We start from the raw sequence: 17693 nt of genomic DNA, 5'->3' as shown, positions 1-17693 counted from the left end.
CCAATGCCTGCAGTACTTTTCTTGCTGTTAACTTGTTCTGTTTTGTTAGAGCCAAGAAGTAAAGAGGGAGTTCTTTTTGTTTTTCTGCAGTTAGGAATGCCATTTGCCTTACTGTGTCCAATTCTGCGCCCAAGAATGTCCTTGTTTGGGATGGTATCAGCCTTGACTTTTGTAAATTGACTGTGTATCCCAGTGCTTTTAGCAAGTAAATGACCCTTTGTAAATCTGTTGTCAGCTTGCTTTTGTTGTCCCCTTGTAGCAGGCAGTCGTCCAGGTATGGGTAAATTTGGATTCCCTGTAGTCTGCAGTGGGCGATTACTGATGCCAGGCATTTTGTGAATACTCTGGGCGCAGTAGATAAGCCAAAGGGCAATGCTGAGAATTGATAATGCTCTGATCCTGCAAGAAATCTGAGGTATCTTCTGCAGATTGGTCGAATGGGGACGTGCAGGTATGCCTCCTTGAGATCTAGAGTTACCAGCCAACACTCCTTGCCCAGCATGGGAAGAAGTTGCTGTAGGGTCAGCATTTTGAATTTTGGGACAATGATGTATGTATTTAAGGTGGACAGGTCGAGAATAGGTCTCCAACTTTTTTCCTTTCTTGGAACTAGGAATAGTCTGGAGTAGAATCCTTTTCCTTGTTCTGTCATTGGCACTCTTTCCACAGTTCTCATCTTTGCTAATTGCATTATCTGTTGTAGAGCTTCTGTTTTTTGATTTGGAGGTAGGTTTGGCATTCCTCTTTTGACTGGTAAAGTGTGGAAGTGGAACCGGTAACCTTGATCTATGGTTTGCAAAATCCACTTGTCTTTTGTGATATAGTGCCAGTTCTTCGAAAATAAGGTTAATTTGCCACCTAATGGAGCTGCTATTTGTTCCCTGGTAGGCGGATTTAGAGTTAAGTCACTGTGATTGTGTTGTTGTAGTGGCAGTGGTTGTGTCTGTGCCTCTGTTATTACCTTGCCACTGTCGTCCTCTGTAGGCACCTCCTCTGGATTGATTTCTGCCTCTGGAACGTCTATTCCTGCCCCTTTGGGATCTTGTGGAGTCAGGAAAGGACCAATTTTTGGCAGGCCAGTTCCTGCTAAACCTTGGGGGCTGAACCTGCAAGAAATCTTTAACCGTTTGAACAGATTTTGCCTTTTCTTCCATTTTCTTCATTACCTGCTGGGCAGGTGTACCAAACAAACTGGTCTTATCCATAGGAGCATCTAATAACTTAGCTTTAACATGATCCGGTAAGACTTGTTCCTTTAGCCATGCATGTCTTCTTATCACTGTGCCAGTCATGGCTGATCTAAATGAAGCCTCCAGTGCATCATAGCCACATTTTAAGGAATGGTTACTAACCTGTTGTATGTTATTTACCATTTCTAATACGTATTTCTTATCGATAGAGTCATCAGAGGATAGCTTTTTAGTTAACTGATCAAGCATAAACTCTTGGTATTGTATCATGTGAAACTGACAGTTTAAAGCTCTAGCTGAGAGAGTAGCTGAGGTGTAGACTTTTTTGCCCCATCTGTCTAAAGACCTGGCTTCCCTTTCAGAAGGAATAGGGTTTTTAGCTGTGGTCGAAGCTACTGCCCTAGGCCCCTGGGATATAGTTTCAGGGTCTGCAAGTGGGGCCTTGTAAAGGTGATGATGAGTGTCTGGTACCCTGTAGAATCTATCTGGTTTGGCAGGGGCTGGAGGTAAAGAATCTGGTGCAGAGCAGACATCATTAAAGGCATCGTCCACCACAGAGAGGACAGGAGGTATAGCTAAGGGCCTGTGCTGTGGAAGGTGCAGAAAAGTCCTAAGTCTTTTTCTGGAGTCTGAGAAATCCTGCTGCTGCCATTGGAATTGCTCTCGCATGGCATGTAAGGTTTCCCCAAAGGAGAATTCTTCTGGTGGGGAAGCAGCTGGAATGGATTCTTCAGCATCTGAGTCTTCATAATTGGAGAAAGGAGCCTCTGGCTGGTCTGTTATGTCTGAGTCATCGGCAGAATCATCAGAGGACACAGGCTCGGGGGGCTCTGCCCTAGGTCTCTTCTCTGGGGGCTGAGATTGAGATCCCCTAATTAATGATATTAAATCTTCTGCCAGAGTAAGCATCCGTGAACTAGAAGTGGGCCTGGTTGTAGGGGGTTTAACAGGCACTGCTTTAGTAGATTTGGCTGCTTTAGCCCTGGCAAAGGCCTTAATGGACATGGCTGCTGGAGGCCTAGCAGCACCATGTGCTGGGGTAGAGACATCCAAGGGAATGGTGTCTGATAAGTCACTAGCAACCACCGTAGTGGATAAAATTTCTGAGGCCGATTCAAGTGAAGTAGCAGGAGCCTCAGTGGTAGTCATTGATTCAGCTGTACTTTGATCAGTTTTCTCTGTTTCGGCCGAAACCGAGACACTCGCGGTTTGCTTAACCATGGTTTCGGCCGAAACCGCGGACCGCGAGTGTCGGTCTTTTTCTTTGCGTTTTTTAGCGATTTGGGTAGTCGGAGGATCCGACGGCATAATATACGCAAAATCTGAGCCGAAAAACTGTTCAGCAAACTCCGACCGACGCCTAAGCGTACGTCGGTTGAATGAAGCACAGGCCGAACAGGCTGCTACGTCGTGGGCTGGGCCTAAACAAGGCAAACAGTAAGAGTGGAAATCTTTATGAGGTATTTGTTTCCCACAAGTTAAACAATTATTTACTTTTTCTGACATCGGCTGAGGCAAGAAAGAGTCCCCAACGGGGTACTTAGCTTTAGAAGTCTTCGAAGTGGTATTCGGTAGTAGTAATCTCTGGATCCGACCGACCGGCACTTGCGAACAGCTTCTGCTTCGGGCGCCATGCGGCAAGAAAGACCGAGGAAAATGGCGTCGGCTGATGCCTTTATACCCGAAGACCAACAGAGATGACGTCAGGTGAAGTGCGACATCAGCCGAAGCCGGACCCGGACTTTGGAATCCGGCCGACTGAAGGGCTGCCTGACGACAGGACAACCCAGTTGTTATGACTGCAGATGCATCCATGAAGGACATTGGGACTCGCCCAATGGGGCTACCCGAGGATGGGATGGTGTCAAGACAAACGTCACTGCCCTAAGGGGAAGACTACCAGTACCCTTGTGTGGAGCTGCAGGAGGGGACAGCACACTCAGCTCGAAAGCAGGTCCTCCTGGCTCTGAGAATGGCTCCCATTCTGACGAAAGGGAAGGAACACCCTGGCTCCAAGACCAATGTAGGAACCGAGCTCACCCGCGCCATAGCCCTAAGTGGTAAGCTCATTACAGAGCAAACTCTGGTCCGAGCAACCCCCCCTAAAGTTGACCAGACAGCTTCAGCTCGACACCGTGGATGGCACAGAGGGTGTCGGAGCAGATGACTTCTGAAATCTCTTGAAGGTGTCCCAGAACCGATGGTTCCACATCGATCCATACTTGGCACTCTGGCTCCGAAGCTCCAGCTTGGCTCAGAGTCAAAAACAATTTAGCCAGCACCGGCAGTTTTAGAAATCTGTGCACCACCCTACCACATCATCATCCGATACACTCCTAGTGGACCTGGAGGAAAGGGATGGTGAGCAAAATCACTCCAAAGTGGGGGGATCTCAAAGTAGGGGAAAACTGGTGATAACTCTGTGGACCACCTCCGAAAGCTGGTCTCTCTTGGCTCTGAATTTTATGGAGTTGAGGGAGTTGACTTGTCCAGCTGAAATCTCTCTTGGCTCAGATTCCTGTGGAGCCTAAGAGATTGCCTTCTCTGAAGTTTCTGATATCTTTAGAGGTGGCTCCGAATGAGCCGAAGAGGAGGAGGATGATCGCTTAGTAGGTTTTTTACCCCTAGAAGATGGTGACTTAGATTTGGAGGAGGTACTCTGGCTTTCCAAAGCTTCACCAAAAGAAGTTTGAGGAAAGGGAACCTGTGCATCCAAAAGGAAAAAAGAAGCAAGGGGACCTCAGCCAGGAGGGTAACAAGCGCATGGACATAGCCGGTTGACACTTGTCGAATCCAAGGTCACAGGGAGCCCTGGATTATCGCCCTGCGTATGAAGGCCCCCACACAAAGCAGCTGTGGGTTTCTCCACCTTCTCTGCTCCTTCTTCAGCGCCTCCTAGATGTTTCATGGCTGTTTAATGTCACCATGCAAGTTTTTTTTTTTTTTTTTTTAAACGTTACCTGTAAGCTGCACTCAATCAGGTCCATTTCAGTAAAGCAAGGGTCCTGACTGGCTGCAGCAGACAGCCAGCAAAGTAAAACACAAAACAACAACAGTTGTGGATTAAGGATAGGCTCTAATAAAAAGCAAGCCAGCAGTACAAAAACAGAGCCTTGTCCACCACGGCTGAATACAAACACTTAAAACAACAAAAGATGAGCGCTTTCACAGTCTTTATGACTGCTTCCTCAGATAGCATTAAACAACTGAATTACATCTTTTATACACTTAAAAATCAGCCATGAATTGATAGCAGTTAAGGCATTTAAAGTGTCCCTCTCACTTTACTGATGATTCCATAAAAACATCCAACTTTTAGTTTATCGAAATCTCATTAAAATATTTTAAAAAATCTTTTAAAAAACATGTATCAACACTTTACACATTTTAAAGTGCTATATATATGTAAATTAATGTCTGAGTGCTCTGGCTTTGAGAAATGGTTTCAGTGATACTGCTTCATTTATGCCTCTTAATGTGCCTGCATATAGTTTAATGATCCACCTTTGCTCAGCTGCTTCAGTCCTATTCTTCACATCACCCCCTCTTATCCCCTTCTCTGATAACCTCTAGAACAAAGAATTTGAAGGTGTGTTCTCTCCCTTCTGCCTCAACATGTTTGGCTAATGCAGTGTTCTCCTTTTTATACATATCTCTATTGTGTTCTATTATACGCTCCTTAAGCATTCTATTTCTCTTTCCTATGTAAAAAAAACATACATTTCACACAAACTGAAGTACACAACATTCCTAGTTCTTCCGTCAGCTGTTCAAAACATTTTATTTTTGGAGAACAGTGGGGTGTCTTCCAACACCTCTAAGCTCATCCACTGCGGTCAAGATGTTCCAAGTTCTTTCTGAACACACCACAAAACACATTAGAATCACTGGCAAATTAAATTGGGAATCTAAGTTTCCCGTTGTCTGATCTATTCATATCTAATGCAGAATCTGCGTGCCGTGCAAATCAAGCTTGCCCTCTGTTGCCCCTTTCTTTCAGTGATTCTTCTATGCATTTGTCTAATTCATGTTTGAAATAATCTCTTTCTAAAAATTCTTACTTGAGATTATTCAGGGCTGCTGTGAGCTGTTTCATTATTATGCAGTCTCATGATTCTCAAAACCTGACCCTTCATGACATTTCTATTAATGTGGTTGGGGTGCATACTGCTACTATGGAGTATGGCATTCCTCCTGGTAGGTTTCCTATACAGGCTAGTCTCCAGTTTTCTGGCCTCTGACTTCTCAACTGTTACATCAATTAACTGTTACATCAACTTTAATAAAGTGTTTATATTCAGCCGTGGTGGACAAGGCTCAATTTATTTTTGCACTGTTAGCCAGGGAAACAAGTTGCATTTGTTTCTTTAATTTTATTTTGATTAATTTTTGTTTACCAGGATAGCCCAACTGAGCGAAAACCCGTTTTCAGCAGAGGCCCGGGGAGAAAAGCTCTGGAGTTGCCTATGCAGCTCTCAAGCTTAGTGCAAAAAATCTGGACAAAGCAAAAAATAATGGGACAAAGCCTCAAAAATACACACATTTTAAATATTGTTTTTATAACCTTAGAAAGTTGCTAGAATAAATTGTCTTTTGTTACCATGCATTTTCTGAAAGATATGGCGTCAAACTCAAATTACTGTCATTTAGTGGATTCAGTCCTCACTAATTTGTCACGAGCTATTTTATTTAACATTTGTTTACCGTGAAAGTCTGGCTAAACAGGTCCATTTTCAGCGGAGCAGAGACCGGGGGAGAAAAGCACAACTACAATTTTAAAACATTACAAGAAATATAACAAGAATATTTGTACAAGCAATATTACCACAGATACAGGGTCATGCATAAACAACAACAAAGGAAGTTTGTCATATTAGAGTGAGGAATTGGTTAGAGGAGGCAGGAAGAACAGCTAGAGGGGGGCAGAAAGAATAAAAATGAGAAAATATTAGTAGTGGGTAGGGGGGACGTATTAATGGGTTGTTTAGTTTGGGTTGGAACATGCACAAATCCATTAATTTGCTCGTGTGTTTTGAGAAGACTTTTAACTGTTTTTTTTTTTGTTGTGGTTCTAATGTTAAGGGGCAAATTGTTCCAGGTTTTACCAGTGAAGTTGGAATAAAGAGATGCCAACACGGTTTACTTCTGGTTATACTGATTTATTACTAGATCTTATCGTGCGTTTGAATACTGGATTAAGTCTTGAAGGGCTGGTGTTTTTTCAGTTTGGTGAGTTATTTGATGGGTCATTGTCAGTTAAGGGTGAGAAAATATGCAGTTCTAACCAGGGTAGCTGTTTAAGGGCCTGGCAGTGATGAGATAGACATGCAAGACTGATTGCAAATTTTTCCATTTTGTTGTAATAGCAGTTTAGTTGTCAGTTTTGTGAAGGTTAGTGAAAATGGTGGATGCATAACGAAGTGTGGAGACTAGGTGGGTTCTAGCAATAACTGCTTTAGTATTGTTGGTGAGGTATTTATTGCACCTGTACAGTGTTATGCACTTTATTTAGGCAATGTGCATATCAAATTTCATGTTTTGATCAATGACCCCTAGAAGTTTGGTTTGGGTAACGTGAGTAATGCAGGTATTGCTATTAGAAGTGATTGTAAAAGGGGTGGTGGGAGTAGTGGCTTTGGTGAGGTGAAATCAGTTTAGTTTTGTTTGGGTTAAGAATGAGCTGAAAACTGGCTAGCCAGTTTTCAAATGCATTAAGGGATTCTTGTGTTATTTTTTGAAGTTGCTGGAGTGATAGGGCACAGCAGATTAGGATCAAATCATCTGCATATTGGACTAATGTGGCATGTGAGGTGGCAGTACGAAGGTTGTTGGTAAACATGGTAAATAGTTTTCCAAGTAGTGAGCCTTAAGGAACTCCTAAAGTAACGAGCAGAAGTGAAGACAGGATCTTGCCATTTTACTTCCAGAGTACAACCTAACAGTCTTGGAACTGTTTAATAGTGGAGTAGCTCAAAGTAGGACTGGAAAGTGGAGATAAGAGTTTGTTGTGGGAAACTGTCAAAAGCCTTAGAGAGATCTAGAAAGAAGAAATTAGTTTACTATTGTTACTGTGATAGTTAATGGTATTGGTGAAGCTGAGAAGGGCTGTTGTAGTGCTGTGATAAGGGTGAAAAACCATGCTGTTTGCCAAAAGTTTTTTGTTGAAGAGATAATGTAGTATTTGTGAATGAATGCATTTCTTTAGGATTTTTGATAAAGGGGATAGAATGGCAATAGAGCAGTCATTTGATAGTTCTGTAGAGTTCCCTCCTTTATGTAGTGGTGGTATGTTTTCCAGATCGAGGGCATGTGGCATTCTGATATGGCTTGATTAGGATAGAAACAGAGAATTAAATGGCATCAGCTGTGATTTTGACGAATTCAGCTGGTAAATTATCTGCTGCAAGTGTAGGTGGTTACAGTTTATTTAGGAATTTTTTTATAGTATTTGTTGGGATTGGTTGTGGAGAGACGTTATTCTGGGGTGCAGGTGCGAGTTTTGGAGGAAGTGAGGAGCAGTTATTTGTGAGGGCTAGGAAAGATTCAGTAAAATATTTATTAAATTGTGTGGTGATACTGTCTGCAGAGTTACTAGTCATTGGGTAAGGGGTACCAATTTTGCCTGGTTATAGAATTTTACTGATGGTGGACCATAAGTTTTGTGGGTTATTTTTGTATTTTCTTTGAGTGTGGTGTAGTGTGTTTTTTTTTTCTTTTTTTAAATCAAGCTTGATTTTTTTGACATTATTCCTTAGTTCAAGGTATTTGTCAATTTGTCAATGTTTTATTGTGAATCCACGTCTCCCAAGCTTCCTGTCTGTTTTAAAAGTAATATTAAACCTTAGCTTGGAAGACCGTCACAGTTCTATCAGTAAGGTTTCCCTGATTACTTTTGTTTTTAAATTAGGACAGAGTTAAACACTTTAGCACTTTACCTCTGCTAACCACATTGAATTGCCTAGCTACTCTTCACTGGGTATAACTTAGAAAAATGCACTGGAACCTGAGGCTAGTGAAATAGGATGCTGCTACAAGTAGGGGCCAAACAACTACATGAAACAAAAGAAAAAAATAGAACTGCAGGGAGAAGGTATCAGTGATGTGCTGCAGCTGGTACTGGTGCAATTTACAAGTGGCTTATTAAAAAGCTTGTGGATAAGGTTTTAGGGAACTGCGAGGGCATCACTTGAGTGTTGTTCCACTTCTCCATTGTTAGCGAGTCTGTAATAGAGCGCAGAAAAATGAAAAACAAGAGTTATACTTGTTGATCGAGAGGAGAGGGGAGGAAGAAAAGAGAAGTGATTAAGGTGATGTATGCTAGTGAGACAGATGAGTAATTATGTGAAGGGTGGAAAGTGGAAAGCAACAGGGAAAGAATTTAAAAGTAGAGTGCATTATACTAGTTAAATGCACTGGGGGAGCAGATAGAGTAAAATGTAAGATAATGAATGAGAGTTTTAAGGCTGCACAGGCAAAAATAGCGAGAGAGATGCAATACAACACATTAACAAAACAGTTCAGTGTCAGCAATTCACCATTTATAAACAGTCGCACAATTGTATATAAACAGTATATAGCAATGGATATAAGCAAGCATATGGTTAGGAGTTGTTCACTTTCTTACACACTGCTGTAGTTTAACAGGGAATTACAGTGATTTCTATCTCAGCGTATCAAAGCAACTTACTTAGCCCTATTACTATGCTTGCCATTTACAATAGCTATTTTTAATACAAAAAAAATGCTACCTCTATCATTATTCAGAATCAATTATCAAATAAAGCACTGAGGAAGCTTCTGATTGAGGATGCCTAAAAAGCCTTTAAAACCTTGTTTTACGGTGCTGAGAAAAATCCAGAAAAATGACAAATTTTGAGGAACAGACCAAAAATATGAGGCAAAACTCTGGAGACACTGAAAAGCTGTGCAGTTGAGCAGTACGGTTACTTACAAAAATTTTTATAAAAAAATGCAATATACACACAATAAATGAACACAGAATCACAATGACTTCATATTTACAGGAGATAAACTTTAAACATAGTATAGGACTATATCCTTAAATTAGTGTACAGAGTAGAAGTAAATAATTGCAGTATGGATTCATGATTTCACTGTTGGTTGCATAACTGCAGAAGTTGTGAATACAGGGAGGTTTATCAGAAGAGTACAGAGGGGAAGGGGACAAGAAAATGTAGAAGAGGGCAAAGGAGAGAGGGTTAAAATCATCAGAGAGGAAGAGAAATGGATAAATTTTAGGTAAATAGGTTGGGGGAATACATGGAAATAGTATAAACTAGAGGAAAGTGTAGGGAATTTTGAAGGACAGATGTGAAGAAAAGGGGGGAGGTTAGGAAGTAAAGTAAAAAATAATTTTGTTAGAAATATATATGATGGAAAAGGAATGGGAGAAGAGCAGGTAGATTAGTTGGGCAGTGGAAAGGCTTCATCCCAGTTGACTGAAACAATGTATTTTCACACTCAGAAAACTGCTGATCAGCTCGCTCAATGCATGCATACACACTGCTACCCTACTCAGACCATACCAGCCAAATCCCCAAATGATCACAGTCTCTCTATAATACACTTGCATATGTAGATACATATGCACACCTGAAGCACCTAAAGACACATCAACAGCCACAGCGCACTGGCTACCTTGATGCGGTACAGAAGCTTGTGCAATGTACAGTAACATTACTACTAAATTTAAGTTGGTGTGTGCGTGTACATCTAAGTGGCTACCTTGCTGTGGTACATGGGCTTGTTATAATTTAACAATATCACTAAATGCCAGTCAGTGTGTGTACATTGCCACTTGTCTTTTTAATGGTCTGAATGTAGTAACACTTTGCAGTGATGGTTAAGTGGTGCTGGATAAGCTTGACAGGGAAGGGGTGTGATGGCAACATGTTCACACTTTATATTCTCCTGGATAGGGCCCCCAACTTGAAACTTGCTGGGCCCCCAAATTACTAGCACCAGTCATGCACATGGACAGGAGCTAGGAAAGATGGGGAAGGAGGAAGGGACAAATACAGCAACAGTGAGGACAAGGACATTTACTGTTATGGAAAGATTTGAAACGGTACCATCTCCTTCCTTATCACAGCTGCAGTATTCTTTACATAAGGGAGAGTACAAGAGCTAAGAAAAAAGCTAGGAGGAGCAAGGCACAGAACAGCCTCAACAAATCCATGCAAAATAACCCTGGCAAAACTTCCTCTGGGCTTGTAAACAACATCCTATTTATGTTTAACGTATGAAAAGAGGACCAAAGTAGCAGTGTCAAGGATAGAACTGGTTATCCAAACCCATGTAAAACGCATCAGAGGCAGCAAGCACCCTAGCAGAATATACCTTTACAGAGGAAGAAGGGCACTTGCCATGAAAGGAACCAAAAAAAAAAAAAAAAAAAAAAAAAGGAAGAAATGGCCCTTAGAAGTCTAGGATGCGATAGCTTGCTTGAAAATGGCCAAACCAAGTCCTAGGATAAAATTAATAAAGAAAAATCAAAAAGCTGCTCAGACTTGCAAATTGCTTTTGTTTTATCCATACACCTGTCTATGAAGATCAAAAGTGTGAAGAGCCTTCCCACTAGCAGACTGTGGAGAAGGAAAATAGGAAGGATGGTGCATAGTCTGATTCAGAGACAACTCGTTAACCTCAGGCATAAAAGGAATAGTCCTGACACCATGTCTCAATGAAAAAAAAAAGGGGGAATGGCCATGACAGCCTGAAGTTCAGGAACTCTCAGCTGAATTGAAAGCTAAAAGAACAGTCTTCCCAAGTACAGTGCTGCAAGGAAACAGAAATGCCATGTTCAAAAGGAACCTGATCATTTTAAGTACAAAACTGAGTTCCCAGGAAGGCAGAACAGGCTTTCTGGGATGCCGGACAGGAAGGACCCCTTAAAGGGATTGCTTTAACAAAACAACAAGAGGCAAGAGGAAGAGCTAAACACAAACAAACAGAAACTGCTGAAAGGTGAGCTTTAACTGAAGAATAATCCAACCCAGCATGGAGATCACACAAGTGAGACAGAACCAAGGGAGTTCCCACCAATAAGGTATCCTGATGGTGAGAAAAGCACCAGACAAAAAATGTCTTCCATTTGGACATGATGCTTTTTCTGGGAATGGGTTTCCTAGTCTCCTGCAAAATTCAGAGCACTTCCTCATAAATGGGGTGGCCAAAAGAGAATCAAAACCCAATACCCACAATGCCATTCGTTCAGTTATCAGGTACGATAGATTAGAGATACCTTGTCTTGTGCAAGAGCCACCTGGTGAGGTAACTTGTGGTGATGGCTCCTGGCCAAATGATAAAGGGGAAGCCTATGTGGTTTGGGCCAAAAGAGCAGTACCAGCAAGATTTTTGGGAAAGTCCTGTCTAATTTTGTTCAGAACTCAAGACAACAGAGGAAGGAATACCGAAATATTCACACCAGAGGAAAACGCAGGGCATCCACTAACGAAGCCAAATGACTTGATACTCGGCAATAGAAAAGAAAATGTTATCTGCTCAGAGTGGAGGCAAAACGATCTACCTAACAAACACCTTACCAATGGAATATGTCCAGAAAGGGTCTTTAATGAAAACACATCTTTGATGAACAGATGTACGAACCTATTTCAGTGAATGTGCGCTTTCATGAAAATCAGTTAACTGAATCACAGTAGAGTTGGGCTAAGGAAATATATATCCTTTTCCACACTGCACTGTGATCTCGGAGTTAGTATATACAAGTAGTGAGGGCATGGGGGGTGCAGGTGGGGCTTGCCCTCCTGCAAAAATGCATTTTACTTTGACGGACACCTCTGGTATTTATATATACTTACTCCAAGATTGCACTACAATGGGAAGGATATATTTCCTTATCCCCACTGTATCTTGATTCAGTGGTGCAGTGTTTTGTTTTCTTTTATTGACAGTTCAATGAACCTGTGTTTGCTACAGTGTAATTCGCGAAAGTGCACTTTCTCCAAATTAGGTGCAGACTTCTGTTCATCAAAGAAATAGGTTTTCATTGAAAAGTAGAAGACCCCCAGAAATACATATGTGAAGCATCCATTTGGGAGCATGTGTGCTGGACTTGCTCAATGAGTGCCACTAGATTGTGCTCTGAAGGAATGACCACCACCTGAAGAGTAACTGGATACTGAAGAGCTAAATCTCATGCCTGAAGTGATGATTTGCAAGGAAGATGGAACCTCATTCCCCTCTGCTTCTTGACGTACCACATTACATTGGTATTATCTGTGTAGACTGAGGGGGCCAGGATGGAAAAGGGGATGAAAGGCTTGCACAGCTAGAAGTAGAGCTCTCATCTCTTCTAAGCTGATATGATCTGAGTTCTGTTAAAGTCAGAGACCCCCCCACTCCATGTGTTAGGCATCCGTGTACAGTTCTTGAGACAGAACTGGCATCTGAGAGGGAAGCCCTAGATTATGATAGAGTTGTTGAATCCACCACTGAAACTAGAGTTTGAGACCAGGACAAAGAAGAACAGGGCACTCTATAAGGTGGTAATATTGAAGCCACACTGATTTAAGGTACCCATTGTAGCTTCCTCATATGGAGCCTGACTACAAGCAGCATGAAAATTACGGTGGCCATAAACCCCAGAACCCAGAGAAACTCCCTGGTCATGAGAGAGAACAGGACAGACTGGAAAAAGGTGGTCAAAAAACCTTTGGAGGAGGAAGAGAAGCCAATATGTAAAAAGTCTGAAGGTGGCACAACGAAAATATGATCCTGGGAAAGTGTCTGAACAGATTTCTTGAGGTTTATGCTGAACCAAGACTCTGCAAATGACAAGTGGTAAATTGAAGGTCCCATAATAGACTGCTGGGGGAGGGAGCCTGACTAAGGTCATCCAGACAGGATAAAATTTGTATCCCTCAAAGTCAGCAAAAGACAATGACAAGAGTGAGACATTTGGTGAATTCCTTTGAGACAGAAAAAAGGCCAAAGAGCAAAGTAGGGAACTGAAAATAAGAGGAAGAAACAGAGAAATGTAAAAATTACCTAAACAGAGTGAATGGGTATGTAAAGGTAGGCATCCTCGAGGTCCAGTGAAACCAAAATGTCACTGTGGAAGATGAGAAAAGGTCTGAAAAGCCAGCATTCAATACAAAGATCCAGAATGGTTCTCCAGGTACCCTCCTTTAGAGCAATCAAAAACATTCTGGAGTAAAACTCCTTTCCCAACTGGGAGGACAAAACAGGCTGAATGGTGCTCCGATACACAAAAAGGACTGCACCACCACTGGAAAATGAGGACGCTATTCTCAAGAAGGCTGTGGAATGCCTGAGAAGGGAATTCCAAACCATTAAATACCCATGATAAATTAGACAGCACTCAGGAATCTGAGGTGGTCAGATACCAAAGTGGAAGGGACACAAAGGCAGAGTGACAGGGGGACCTGACCAGGGGACGAAGAGGCAAAATGTCGAATGGAAACAGGCTTATCCTGAAAGGAAGGCTTCTGAGACAAAGGAATCAGAGTGGACTTTGCCAAAAAAAAAATATACACACCTAGATTCCTTCTTGACTAAGGGAGGATGGCGAGTGTCTGCATACAAAACTGGACTTAAAAGGGAAATTTATCTGGAATTTGGAAATATGAGAGAAATATGATAGAGATCCTGCAAGGCCTTACCCTTATCCTAAAGGGACTAACAGGTGAGCACAGAAGCTGTCCCGAAAATATTATCCAGGAGGCATCCGAACACTTGGCTTTATCAGGTCAAGTCTGTAGATGTAGCCAATAATAAAGACTTATCACAGAACCAAAAGCAGCATCATAGCTGCATAGAGCAATAGGCAACATGGGAACTGGATTGCAGAAGGGAAAGAACTGAAGCCCTCCCATCAGAATCAGGAAAGTCAGAGACCATTGAAGTTACCCAAGAAAGAAGGGTCAAAACATACTTGGTCATGTGGGGTTGGTAATTAATAGCACTGATAGACAAGGTGGCATCAGTATATTTTTCCCCAACCTCTCCATAGCAGGACTATCTTTATCTGAGGGAAGGAGCTTAGTAGATGGCAAGAGCTTATAAAGTAAGTCTGATGAACCACTGAAGATCAGCAAGACAGCACTTATCAGCAAGACAGCACTTATAAATAAATTTGCAATCCTCAGGCACCATGTAGAACTTGTCAGGTTTCTTAGGAGCTGGGGCATGGGAGTTGAGAAACAGCAGCCAAGAGGCAGCAGGAAGAGTGTTTAAATAGACTGCCAAAACAGGAGGAACAGCAGATGGTTTAGAAGGCTGCATCTGTAAATGCTCATACCTCTTCTGAATTTGAGAACCTTGGGAGCAATCCCAACTGAAGTAATCCATCGTACGAGCTACAGTATATCCTCAATTCTTCCAAAGGGGAGTCTGTGGTCAAAGAATCCTCCTCAGAACTGTAGTCTAGCAGGGAAGAAATGAGAGTAAGCAAGCTACAGATTCTGACCTCGAGCCCTCATTTGTGGAATCTAGTTCTAGTCCTCTTAACAGGGGGTGGAAGACCAGTGAGAAGGGACAGACACCTCCTGTAGAGGCTTCAAAGCCATTAAATCATTGAAAAAGACCCAGAATAAAATCCTGCCATTTGCAATAGGGATCTTTTTTCTTGACAGAGACTTCTGCCCAAAAGGCTCAGGGGTTCTGACCCTTATCAAGATTAATCATAGTTGGAATCTCTTCCTTTACCTAAATCTGAGGAATCTCCCTCAGCCCCTTGGAAATGATCAGCAGAGTTCCCTCCTCAACATCCAAGTCTTGGAAAAGACTCTGGTGTGGGAGAACTCAGATCCATGCCAGCCTTCATTGGCATCATGGCAGAGGTATCAGAGGCAAGCACTTAACAGTCTTTAGGGCTCTCACTAGCTTCTAGAGAGATGTCCAGGGATGCTGGACAGCAACTGCATCTGGCCTAGGCTTTTTGGCCTTCTTGGCACACAGGTGACCCTCTGTAATGGAGGATTCTGCCATAGCACCCTGGGCCAACGAAAGTCATTGGTTCTCAAGGTATATGAAAAATTAAGATAGGCAACTACAAAGGGTCTTAAGGTCAAATGCACGACAGGTGGACCACTGTGTATGGTCACAGGAAGAGACACTGGTCGCAATGGTTTTAATGGGCAATCTTCCTCACACACCGACATTCCCTTCATGAACAACATGAACACAAGTACTATACAATAAAGAAAAAAAGGTAGAGAGAGAGACCTACAACGGGAAGAATGAATGTTTAATCTGATGAAAAAAAAAATCAGACAACATGGACCTAATGTTGATGAAAGTGCATACATTTTTGAATCTGATGATGTTTATTTCCATCCAATTAAACTTTTAGGACAGATTCCCAGGCCATTTCTTACCTGTCTAGTATCATAAAATAACGTTACTGAGAATGGTGGAACCAAAGGAAAAACATGATATAGATTGTACATCCAATTTAGAATGAGAAAGGTAAGAACCATTGATCAAGAAGACTCAAAATATTTGGATAATGATCCAACATCCATGGAGGATGTACTTGAGGCCACAGGAAGTGGAACCAGACTTGCAAGTGCCAAAAGGGAGCAATGAGAATCATTTTAATCTTGCGTCATCTCACTTTCCAAACAAATAGGAGGAAAAGCATATAGGAGACCTAGGGGCCAACTGTGGACAAAAGCATCCCTCTGATTGTCCCCTGTGGAAGGTGTGGTTTCAGTATTATGTGAAGAGGTCAAAGCAAGGTTGGTCCCAATGGCTGAAAATCTGTTGCCACTGACTTGACAGACCACACGTGAGTTATTGGAATAATTGTGCTCAATTTGTCCTTAAATAACATGGATGTCCCTGGGATATGCATTGTGATCAGAAATTGATGAAAAAACATTGTCCACTGCCACACTCTCATGGCCTCCCAACAAAGAGGATAAGAAAGGCCTGCAGGAAGGTTACCAGACAGTGACAGTTCCTTAGTCAAGTTCCTCTGAAAACATGAAATTTGAGCTAAATAGTCCACTGTTCTGAGGGCAAACTTCGCTGAAGTGTGTCTATTTCCCAAACCTGTCCAATGCTCTAGATTCTCTATTATGGGTATAGACAGAAAAACATTCTTCAGTCCGTTTATTCTTTGTGACCGTCTCTACAACCATGGTAAACCCTGGCAAACGTTTGTTCCAGTACTTCTTGTCCTTCAGGACTACCAGTATCCTATCCAGCTTCTTTGGAACAGATTCCACCATGTCAGAGTCCCTCCATGCCTGCTGAGACAGAAGGTCTATTAGAGTCTACAAGCAGCACTACCAAGAATGCAGATAAGCCAGTACCAAAGGCTGAGGAATACAGACTTGTCAGGTGAAGGGTCATCAACTGACCAGCCCCCTCAATGCTTCACCAATTAAAGAATCTCCCAAAGGTGACATCTTCCTAGGAGGAGGGTAGGGGTGCCCTCACCTTCATTCAAGTCTGTATCTTCTGTGACTATCTCCGTGTAGGAGTCCAAGTACTTCAGTTTGCACATCACAGGTTCAGAGGAGGTTACTAGGCTATTGACCAGAAGGTCATTTTAAGCCTAGCCTACTACACTCATTTTCAAGAAAAACTCTAGCCAATGTACAAGATTATTATTAGTAATGACTGCCTATGTCCAAGAGGGATGTGGGAGCTTTTCCTGGCAAGAATTTGCTGTTTCCTCGAGGCTGCGCCTTTGCTAATTCAAATGTGCAACATAGAATGCCTTTCTTACTACAGTGGACACACGGTGATCAGAATATAGGTCACAGTCTACTTGTCTGCCCAAATCCCTCACTGCAGTGTTTGTACTCAAGGTGTTGTTGTTTGATAGTTAACAAGGACATTGCTTTTACCAAAGGGCATGATGATGCATTTTTTTGCATTTAGTTTGAATCCGTGGCTTTGGCACCAATCGTTGGTCGGTGTAAGCCCATCGTAGAGTTGACTGAAATCATTTGGGGACTCAATTGCTCTAAGTTTGCAGTCATCAGCAAACTTGGACAGCCACAGCCCCTTTGTTTTGACCTGAACTTCTGAGAAGTAAATACCAAACAAAAGGGGGGCCAGTACTGACCCTTGTGGAACCCCACTTGTGACAGATCTGCTGGCGGTGTCTGTTTTCGATGACCTTCTGTTGGGGCGGATGATCAGAAAGATTCAGATCAGACTGGGAACTTAAGTAGCCTCGGACCGTCTTATGGACTGTCCCTGTCACAGAAAGAGTGACAGAAGCAGTATTACCTTGAGACTGGGATGAAGTAAAGCTGGAAGAAAGCGCTTTTTCATTTGGTCCAGCCAAAACCCCTTCAAAAGCCTCAAATCTATGCTAAAGGAAATCCTCTGCCATTATAAGGATGGGAAGCAGACTTCCCAGCCTCAACTCAGAGACCCAACCTCAGACCTGAGCTGTCAACAGCCAAGGCCCTGAGAGGCAGGGAAGGCTGCGAGAGCTTGAGAGTTTGCCCATATCCCTGAGCCCCCTGTCAGCTCTTC

General features: G+C 42.4%; 1 protein-coding gene across 1 annotated transcript in view; it reads right to left on the bottom strand.

Moving 5' to 3' along the window:
* Nucleotides 1-17693, bottom strand: part of LOC122814982 (putative bifunctional UDP-N-acetylglucosamine transferase and deubiquitinase ALG13) — an 895852-nt gene that overhangs the window by 420719 nt on the left and 457440 nt on the right. The window lies entirely within an intron of this gene.

This window comes from Protopterus annectens, chromosome 11.part0, assembly GCF_019279795.1.
Source record: "Protopterus annectens isolate FY-2018-M chromosome 11.part0, PAN1.0, whole genome shotgun sequence".
Lineage (NCBI taxonomy): Eukaryota > Metazoa > Chordata > Ceratodontiformes > Protopteridae > Protopterus > Protopterus annectens.
This window is presented reverse-complemented; position numbering and strand designations above follow the sequence as displayed.